The sequence below is a fragment of the Bos javanicus genome, chromosome 2, assembly GCF_032452875.1.
Source record: "Bos javanicus breed banteng chromosome 2, ARS-OSU_banteng_1.0, whole genome shotgun sequence".
Taxonomy (NCBI): Eukaryota; Metazoa; Chordata; class Mammalia; order Artiodactyla; family Bovidae; genus Bos; species Bos javanicus.
In genome coordinates, this window is record NC_083869.1 from 133,377,351 (window position 1) to 133,387,708 (window position 10,358).

The following is a 10,358-nucleotide window of genomic DNA, read 5'->3' on the forward strand; positions in this document are numbered from 1 at the left end:
CCTGCCTGTAGCCCAGTCATGAGCAGACCCCGCAGGCTTCTCTCCTCAGCTGTTGAGACTTGTCCCCTCCCTGCCTGGGCCTTCCTGCCTGAGGGGTGGACCCGCGAGCTGGAGCCACCACGGGGCAGAGGCGGCGGGGGTGGCTGCAGGCGGCCCTCACGTGCCCACGTGACAGAGGGAAAGAGGGCCGTCCACCCTGCGGTGGATTTTCTCTCTGAATTATCTCACTGAATACTCAGAAAGGGAGTAATTTGGACAAAAACCTTCCAAGAAGGATAAAAACCCCCAGGATGCTGCGGGGCATTTTAACGCACAGTCGCCTCATCAGCGACTCTCCTTTGCTCCCGCCTTCTGCTCACCCTCAGATTCTCCACTCTGCTGCTGGGTCTCCTTCTTGACGGGAGTGGCATTGGCAGTCAGGAACCCCACTTCCCTCAGCAAGTCCCTATTCCGCGTAGGAAGTACCCAAGACTGGAGAAGAAACGCAATCCCAGGCCTGGTGGCTGCTGTCTGAACATGCCCAGGGCAGAAAAATCACACCCTGGGCGAGGGGTGGGTCGTGGGCCAAGCAGCAGCAGGTGGTGAAAGGGGCTCAACTAGGAAATTCAGACGAACCCACCAGTCAAAGACTCTTTGTTGGACTTCCCTGGAGGCCCAGGGGTTAAGAATCCATCTGGCAGGGGACATGGGTTCAAGCCCTGGTCAGGAAGATTCCACAAGCTGTGGGGCAAGTAAGCCCATGTGTTACCCTTGTACCCTAGAGCCGTGCTCTGCAACAAGAGGAGTCACCCCTCTCCACACCTAGAGAGGGCCCGCGCGCAGCGCCAACTCCCGGCACTTAAAAAGGACGCATTTGAATCAGTTCTAATGAGCTGGATGAAACTGGAGCCTATTCTACAGAGCGAAGTAAATCAGAAAGAAAAGCACCAATACCATATACTAATGCATACATACAGAATTTAGAAAGATGGTAACGATGACCCTGTATGTGAGACAGCAAAAGAGACACAGAGGTAAAGAGCAGTCTTTTGGACTCTGGGAGAAGGCGAGGGTGGGGTGATCTGAGAGAATAGCACTGAAACATGGATATTACCATATGTGAAATAGATCGCCAGTCCAGGTTTGATGCATGAGACAGGGTGCTCAGGGCCGGTGCACTGGGACGACCCTGAGGGATGGGATGGGGAGGGAGGTGGGAGGGGGGTTCAGGATGGGGGACACACGTACACCCATGGCTGATTCATGTCGATGGATGGCAAAACCACCACAATATTGTAAAGTAATTAATCTCCAATTAAAAATAAAAAAGTTGAAAAATTGAAAAATAAAATTTTAAAAATGTGAAAAAAAAGGGACCCAGCACAACCATAAATAAATAAATTTTGAAAAGAGATTCTGTTCAAAGGAAGGTCCTACTCACAATCTATTAATGAAAGGAGACACACACCCTGCAGGTAAAGTCTTCCAACAAAGACACCCTCCTCTGTCTTCACCCATAATAAAATGGATGCTTCCCCAAGTGGGGGAATTGCCCTCCTCGTATTATTATTATTAACTATTTTGGTTCTACCAGTTTATTGCTACCAACCCATCTCCCTCCACCCTCACGCACACATGTTCAGTCATGTAGCCGCACGGACTGCAGCCCGCCAGGCTCCTCTGTCCACAGACTTTTCCAGGCAAGAATACTGGAGTGGGTTGCCGTTTCCTTCTCCACCTGCTCATATTAATCATAATATAAAAATTATTGTTGCACAGCAAACCACCCCAAAATTCTGTTGCTTAAGATGACAAAATCTGAAACACCTAAGAAGATTCAGTGCAATTTCTATCAAATATCTTAAAAAGATCAAGTACAAAACTATAGTCTATTTTTTAAGGAAGAATAATAGCTCTTCTGTGCTGATGCACCCCCTGCCTTAAGGGAGGAAACACAAAACCTGAGAGGTTTATGCTGAGGTGGAGGGAATGTTCTGTAAAATTCTGTGGCCTGTTGATAAAGGGATTGGTACTGTGACCTGAAACTGAACTCACCATGAGAACTTCAGAGGATGTCGTCTCCAAAGTGCAGTGGCCGTTCCCTGACTGAACTCCATAGTTTGATAAGTGCATGTGGAATCTGTTGAGGCAGTCTGAGCTCGGACTCAGACACAGAGTCCAGACACAGAGCATTTTGGAATGGAGTGAGCTTATTAAGAGCAAGGAGCAGAGATACCGAGGGCGCCGCGAACCCAGCAGGGCGGGTCGACCTCCTGACGGGCCAGGGAGAGCTGAGGGGCTGCTTCAGAACGCTGGGCTGGCTCAAGGGGGACCCGAGGCTGTTCCTGGAACCCACCTACAAAACCTCTGGCCAACTCAATACAGTAATAAACAACGAGGGTCACACACCCCGACTGGTTACATTTCATCCCAAGAATACAGTTTGCTTTATATTTGCAAATCAATCAATGCTGCAGTGACATCAATCAGTTCATGTTAGTCAACTCTATTGGTCAAAGGTTTTTGTAGGTAGGTTCATGAAGACTACTGGGGTTTTTTGCTGAGTCATGCAGTAAGTGCATTTTTAACTTTATAAAAACTCACTTATCTGTTTAAAAGGCTAAACATGAAAAAGGTTAAAAGTTATATTTATCCTCACATTTACCATTTCCAGCACTCTTCTTTTTGTGCGTGTGTAAATCCAACTTTTCTTCTGTCTAAAGAATTTTTCCAAATATTTGCTATAGTGAGAGCTGGCTACTATGCATTCTCCCCAACTTTGTCTGAACAAAGTCTTTAGTTTGCTTTCATTTCTGAAAGGTGTTTTTGCTTGAGTTCTTTCAGGACTTTAATACAAATGCTGGCTGGAGCTTTTGGCAAGTCCCAACAAGAAAACCACAGAGCTGAGTTCTGGGCCCTGCAAGGTGGCAGGAAAAGTAATCAATATAGTTGAGTGTGCTAACACCAGGGACTTCCCAGGCGGCGCAAGTGGTAAGGAACCTGCCTGCCAGTGCAGGAGACAAACAGGGGTTTGATCCCCGGGTTGGAAAGATCCCCTTGGAAAGATCCCCTGGAGGAGGGCACGGCAACCCACTCCTTTATTCTTGCAGAGAATCCCATGGAGGGAGGGCTCCTCCCTCCATGGGATTCTCTGCAAGACTGGACTATGGGCTACAGTCCATAGGATCCCAAAGAGTCAGACGTGGTTGAAGCAACTTAGCATGCACACATACTAGCATCAAAGAATAAAACCCTTATGATTATCTCAATAGATGCAGAAAAAGCATTTAACAAAGTTTAATACCCATTCATGAAGGAGAAAGAAAAAACCCTCAGCAAAATAAGAACAGGGAGTTTCCTCAAAATGAAAAAGGGCGTATTCAGAAAACATATAGCTGACATTATAGTTAATAGTGGAACAACTCTCCCTCTAAGATTGGTAACCAGGCAGGGATGTCTGCTCTTGAGGCAGCAGGTAGATGGGTCCCACCAGGACAAACCGATTAGACAGTCATTCCCTGTGAACCGAAACTCCAAGATGAGGAGAGCAGGACAGTGAAGAGAAGTAGCCGGACCCTGCCCGGACCACATACTTCTCATTCTCGAAGTCAGGGGACCTTCCCAACCGCACATGCGCAGAAGGGCTCCTTGGAGGTCAAAGCGGAGTGATATCAAGGGATACGCCACCCGTAGGCCTTTGCGGTAGACTCCGTCTTGGCTAAGAGGTGCGTGCGCCCACATGGAAGGATCCTGAGCGACACTAACTGGACTGTGAACCAGGCAAATCAAAAGGACTGGCCAAAGGAAGTCCGGAAGACAAGCCTGATAAAGTAATCCAAACCGCCACAGGGGGCCTCTCTCTCTGAGTCTGCCAGCCTATCTACCCACATGTACCGTACTCTTCTCCCACCTAAAAAATACCTGTTTCACTACTTTCCGTCTCTGTGGGAATCCTATTCTGCAAAACTGAAGGGCCAGGGCCCTTGTCCGTGACCGCCGGTCTAGTGGTTAGGATCTGGTGCTCTCAGCGCCGCAGCACGGCCTGAGTCTCTGACTGGGAACCCAAGCCCCGCTTCGAGCCATTGCAGGGCGAGGCTGCCAAGGTCACTCCCACCTCTCAGTCAGTACTGTGCTGGAGACGCTAGAGATGCCGATATATGCCAGTGTGCATGCGTTGCAACAGGCAACTTCTTACGTAACTACAAAGCCACGGTCACACTAAAAATAAACCAACAATTCTTTTGTGTCACTTAATACCACATCTATATTCAAATATCCCTGATTGTTTTTAAAAAGTTTCAGGTGGCTTCAGGACTTCCCTGGTGGTCCAGTGGTTAAGACTTTGTGTTTCCAATGCAGGAGATCAGAAATTTAAAAAAAAGAAGTTTCAGTTGGCTTCCATTAGGATAAGACATGGTTGACACATTACATTTGGTTGTTATGTTTCAAAAGTCTGGTTTAAACTTCAGCAGTCTCACGGCTTTTCATGCATCTGTTTATGGAAGAGACCCACCACTTGGCCTATAGAACATCTCACACTCTTTTTGCATAGTCATAGTTTCATTTAACTTGTTCCTCATATTTTGCACCAAATGGAAGTGCTAATGACTCGCTTATATTCTAGTTCAACTTTTTTTTTCCCCTGTTAAGAATGCTTCATCAGTGGTCCTGTGGACTTCCTAATGCGTACCATCAAGGAGATACGAACAGCGTGGGTGATCCGCTCCTAATGCTGCTGACGAGCAGTGGGCTGTGTGGTGCCAGCCTGCTCCCTCCACGTCGAGTTCCCGGTCGTTCATTTTAGGGTTCGTTGCAGGAAGGGCTACCCTATCCAGGGTCCGAGAACGAGCTCTTGTCTAACACCCGGGAATGAACTGTCCGAGGAGATACACATGCCCTCAGAGCAAGGGGCTTTACTGGGAAGGGGCATCTGGGTGGAGAGCAGGTCAGGGAACCCAGGAGGACTGCTCTGCCACGTGACTTGCAGTCTCGGGCTTTACAGTAATGGGAAGAGTTTCTGGGTTGTCTCTGGTCAATCATTCTGACGCCGGGTACTTCCTGGTGGCACATGCATTGCTCAGCCAAGATGGATTCCAACAAGGAAGATTCTGGGAAGTTGGTAGGACATACAGATTGGCCTCTCCTCTCTCCTTTTGACCTTGCCCAGATTTTTCTGGCTGGTGGTGGCTTGTTAGTTCCTTGTTTCTTACCAGCACCTTCTGTCCTAAAATAACTCTTGCAAATGCTCACTCTGGTGCCTGGTCCAAGGGTGTGGTTTCAGTCGTATCTCCCCTAACAGTTTCATCTACTGATGGTCTTTGCCTGAAATCAAGATAGAATTTTTAAGTCTCAGATTATGTTGCGTACATGCTAAAAACAGATCTTAGAAGTATAAGTTTAATATATATGACCTTCTGACGACAGTTGGCCCCTGAACAACATAGGTTTGAACTGGGCAGGTCCACGGATACACAGATATTTTATTCAGTAGTAGACACTTCAGTACTGCACAATCCAAGGTTTGCTGAACCCCAGGATGTGGAAGAGGGAACCACGGGTACTGAACAGCCTCACACGCAGAGGGCTGACTCTAAATGCAGATTTTCGACGGTGCAGGGGGTCAGCGCCCCTCACCTGGTTGTTCAAGGGTCAGTTGTACTTTGTTTTTTTTTCCCTTGCTGTACCATGTGGTCTGCGGGGTCTTAGTTCCCTGACCAAGGATTGAACCCGGGCCCAGGGCAGTGAAAGCAGAGTCCTAACCACTGGACTGCCAAGGAATTCCCCCAACCGTAATTTTAAATGAGAAGTAAAGTACAGGTGTTCTTTTTATAATTCAACTTTTTAATTTTTGAGAAAGTTTTAGATTTATATGCAGTTGTAACAAATAATACAGAAATGACTTGTACTTTTTCCCAGTCCCCCCAACATCCTGTAAAATTATACTACGCTGTCATAACCCAGATACTGGCATTGACACAGTCCGTACACGATCGTTGTTAAGTGGAGTATCCTATAAATGTTGATTAGATCCTGCTTTTGGTGACTCCTTTGAGTTCTTCTATGTCCTTGCTGATTTTTCTGAGTAGCTATTCTACCAGTTGTTGGGAGAGGGGTGCTGAAGCCTCCGATTATAGAGGCGGATTTGTCTCTCTTCATTTTCAGGTCTATCGGTTTTTGCTTCGCATACTTTGGCAGCTGTTTGGTGTTTAAATATTTAGGACAGCTGTTCCTCAGTGTGTTGAGCCTTTTCCTCATTACATAGTATCCCTCTCTGTCTCTGATAGTTTTCTTTGTTCTGAAGTCTGCTTTCTTAGACACTGCTATAGCCGTGTTGATCAAGCCATTGTTCTTGATCGATACTGTCACTGTATTTCTTTCTCCACCCTCTTACTTTCAGTTTGCCTGAATCATTATATTGTAAGTGACTTTCTGTAGAAAATCTGTAGTGAGGTCATTAGGCAATTTATTTACGTATTTGGCTGCACCCGTCCTCACTGCGCCTGTGAGACCCTGAGCTGAAGCACGTGAAGTCCTGGTTGTGGCATGCGGGGTCTGGTCCCTGACCAGTGATCGGACCCAGGCCCCTGCAGAGTTTTAGCCACTGGACCACCAGGGAAGTCCCAAGTTTTTGCTTCAACCATCAAGCGTAACTCAGGACACTTTTAAGAGAAGGAAAACCTATCGTATTTATCCATGTTTCGCTTACCATGTTTTTTCTTCCTTCGTGATGTTCCAGGATCCCTTCTTTCATCATTTTCTGTTTGTGTAGAGAATTTCCTTTACCGATTCACTAAGGATTGACCTGCCAGCAACAAAGTCATAATTTTTCTTTATCTGAGAATGTTTTGATTCCCCCTTCATTCCAGAAGGATATAGTGCTGGGTATAAGATTCTAGGTTGATGATTCTTTTCTTTCAGCACTTGAAAAATTGTTGCACCACTTCCATCTTTTCTCAGTATTTGGTTTCATGGGCTGTGCTGAGGGGATCACACGTTTCATTCTATGGTGTTTGTGGCATGCAGTAAGCGGTTATTGTCCAAAACGTTTCTGTCTTCCCAGGATGCCCCTTTCCTAGCTTTTGGCTAGAAAAAGCAGGCTTTTGTTGGGGCTTTTTCTATCTGTGTCAGTATTTTCAGGTTGTTGGCGTCTTCAGCTCTAAGTCTAGGATATAAGAGACAAAAAGAAAACTCAGGAAAATTATCTCGGTCATTCCTTGGGTTCTGAGGTCCCTAGCTAGTCTGACTTCTTCTTTCCACCTTTCAGAGTCTTCTTATATTTGTGTTACACATGGTGTCCAGGATTTTTATTTGTACTTAGTAGGAGAAATAAAAGGAAACATATGACTATTTTATCTTCCTGTAAGCAGAGGTCCTTTAGTTTTGCTAAAACTAAAGTTACAAATATAATTTTCGTATAATTTAGCAATCCCACTTCTATACATGTACCAAAGAGAAATGAAAACATATTTCAGGCACTTCCCTGGTGTCCAGGGGCCAGGACTCCAAGTTCCCGATGCAGGGGCCTGGGTTCAATCCCTGGTCAGGGAACTAGATCCCACACGCCACAACCAGGACCCAGCACAGCCAAATAAATAAATAAAAATAAATATTTTAAAAAACATATGTTCAAATTTATTGTTGTTTTGTTGCTCAGTTGTGTCCAACTCTTTTGCGACCCCATCATCTGTAGCTCACCAGGTTCCTCTGTCCATGGAATTACCCAGGCAAGAATACTGGAGTGGGTTGACATTTCCTTTTCTAGGAGATCTTCCCCACCCAGGGGTCAAACTTGTGTCTCCTGCGTTGGCAGGTGGATTCTTCACCACTGAGCCACCAGTGGGTGCTACGTCGCTTCTGTCGTGTCCGACTCTTTTGTGACCCCATGGACCGCAGCCCGCCAGACTCCTCTGTCCATGGGATTCTCCAGGCAAGAATACCGGAGTGGGTTTCGGTTTCCTCCTCCAGGGGATCTTCCCCACCCGGGGATGGAAACTGCAGCTATTAAGTCTCCTAGCAAGAATACTGGAGTGGGTTGCGGTTTCCTCCTCCAGGGGATCTTCCCCAGCCAGGGATGGAAACTGCAGCTATTAAGTCTCCCACGTTGGCGGGTGTGTTCTTTACCACTAGTGCCACCTGAGAAGAGAACCTCAGTACTCAAATACTTACACGTGAATGTTTACGTCAGTTCATTCACAAGAGCCCCAAATTGGAAACGACTAATTAACTTGTGGTACATTCATACAATGGAGTATGGTATCAGTTCAGTCAGTTCTGCAGACCCCACGGACTGCACCATGCCAGGCCCTCCTGTCCATCACCAAAACCCAGACTTTACTCAAACTCATGTCCATTGAGTCGGTGACACCATCCAACCATCTCATCCTCTTTCGTTCCTTTCTCCTCCTGCCCTCAATCTTTCCCAGTGTCAGGGTCTTTTCAAATGAGTCAGTTCTTTGCATTAGGTGGCCAAAGTATTGGAGCTTCAGCTTCAACATCAGTCCTTCCAATGAACACCCAACACTGATTTCCTTTAGGATGGACTGGTTGGATCTCCTTGCAGTCCAACAGACTCTCAAGACCCTTCTCCAACATCACAGTTCAAAAGCATCAATTCTTTGGCGCTCAGTTTTCCTTATAGTCCAACTCTCACAGCCATACATGACCACTGGGAAAACCATAGCCTTGACTAGATGGACTTTTGTTGGCAAAGTAATGTCTCTGCTTTTTAATATGCTGTCTAGGTTGGTCATAACTTTCCTTCCAAGGAGTAAGCGTCTTTTAATTTCATGGCTGCAGTCACCATCTGCAGTGATTTTAGAGCCCCCCAAAATAAAGTCTGTCACTGTTTCCACTGTTTCCCCATCTATTTGCCATGAAGTGATGGGACCGGATGCCATGATCTTCGTTTTCTGAATATTGTTTTAAGCCAACCTTTTCACTCTCCTCTTTCACTTTCATCAAGAGGCTCTTTGGCTCTTCTTCGATTTCTGCCATAAGGGTGGTGTCATCTGCGTATCTGAGGTTATTGATATTTCTCCCAGCAATCTTGATTGCAGCTTGTGCTTCTTCCAGCCCAGCATTTCACATGATACACTTCACATATACGTTAAATAAGCAGAGCGACAATATACAGCCTTGACGTACTTTTTTTCCTACTTGGAACCAGTCTCTTGTTCCATGTTCAGTTCTAACTGTTGGTTCCTGACCTGCATACAGATTTTTCAAGAGGCAGGTCAGGTGGTCTGATATTCCCATCTCTTATAGAATTTTCTACAGTTTATTGTGATCCACACACTCAAAGGCTTTGGCATAGTCAATAAAGAATGAGAATAGGTAAAATTAAAATAACTTTCAAAATCAACTAGTTTACCATCATGGTTGATGGCTACACTACTCCACTGTGCTGAATGATGCTTTCTTATCAGAGGACAAATCTTGTAGGCAAGATACATAGAGCCACTCATTTGGGTAAAGCAGAAGTTGAGATGTTCTCTTGTCTCTATAGGGTGAACAGCTACTTATTCATGAAAATAGCTGCTAGAGCCTTGGGGACCAGTCTCTGTCCTTGACTGAGTCTTCTAATATTATCACAATTCTTCTCTGGACACGACCCAACTTTGTTGCTGTTGTTCAGTAGCTAAGTTGTATCCAACTCTTTGTGATCTCATGGACTGCAGCACACCAGGCTTCCCTGGCACTTACCACCTCCTGGAGCTTGCGCAAACTCATGTCCATTGAGTTGGTGATGCCATCCAACCATCTCGTCCTCTGTTGTCCCCTTCTCCTGCCTTCTATCTTTCCCAGCATCAGGGTCTTTTCCAGTGAGTTGGCTCTTCGCATCCTAAGTACTGGAGTTTCAGCTTCACCATCAGTCCTTCCAGTGAATATTCAGGACTGATTTCCTTTAAGATGGAGTGGTTGGATCTCCTTGCAGTCCAAGGGACTCTCAAGAGTCTTCTCCAGCACCACAGTTTGAAAGCATCAATTCTTTGGCACTCAGCCTTCTTTAGGATCCAATCCTCACAGTTATACATGACTACTGGAAAAACCATAGCTTTGAGTAGATGGACCATTGTTGGCAAAGTAATGTCTCTACTTTTTAATATGCTGTCTAGGTTGGTCATAGCTTTCCTTCCAAAGAGCAAGTGTCTTTTAATTTCAAGGCTGTAATCACCATCCATAGTGATTTTGGAGATCAAGAAAATAAAATCTGCCACTGTGACCCAACTTACATGGTTTTGATTCAGAAAGAAGTTATTAAGGATGAGAATGTTGAACTGGAGAATTAGAGCTTCCTTCTAAATCAGACAATTTCTTACTAGAGTCTAGTAATAGATTAGCTCAAAGGGTATGCATGATTCAGCAGAAGGCTCAACTTC

The 10,358-nt window shown here is 45.7% G+C and overlaps 1 long non-coding RNA gene across 1 annotated transcript; it reads right to left on the reverse strand.

Moving 5' to 3' along the window:
* Nucleotides 1–3,260: 3,260 nt before the first annotated feature.
* Nucleotides 3,261–7,971, reverse strand: LOC133234465 (uncharacterized). The gene is made up of 2 exons (XR_009732144.1): nt 6,686–7,971; nt 3,261–5,301 (listed from the first exon to the last, which is right to left on the reverse strand). It is a non-coding gene; the product is annotated as an uncharacterized LOC133234465 (long non-coding RNA).
* Nucleotides 7,972–10,358: the final 2,387 nt, after the last annotated feature.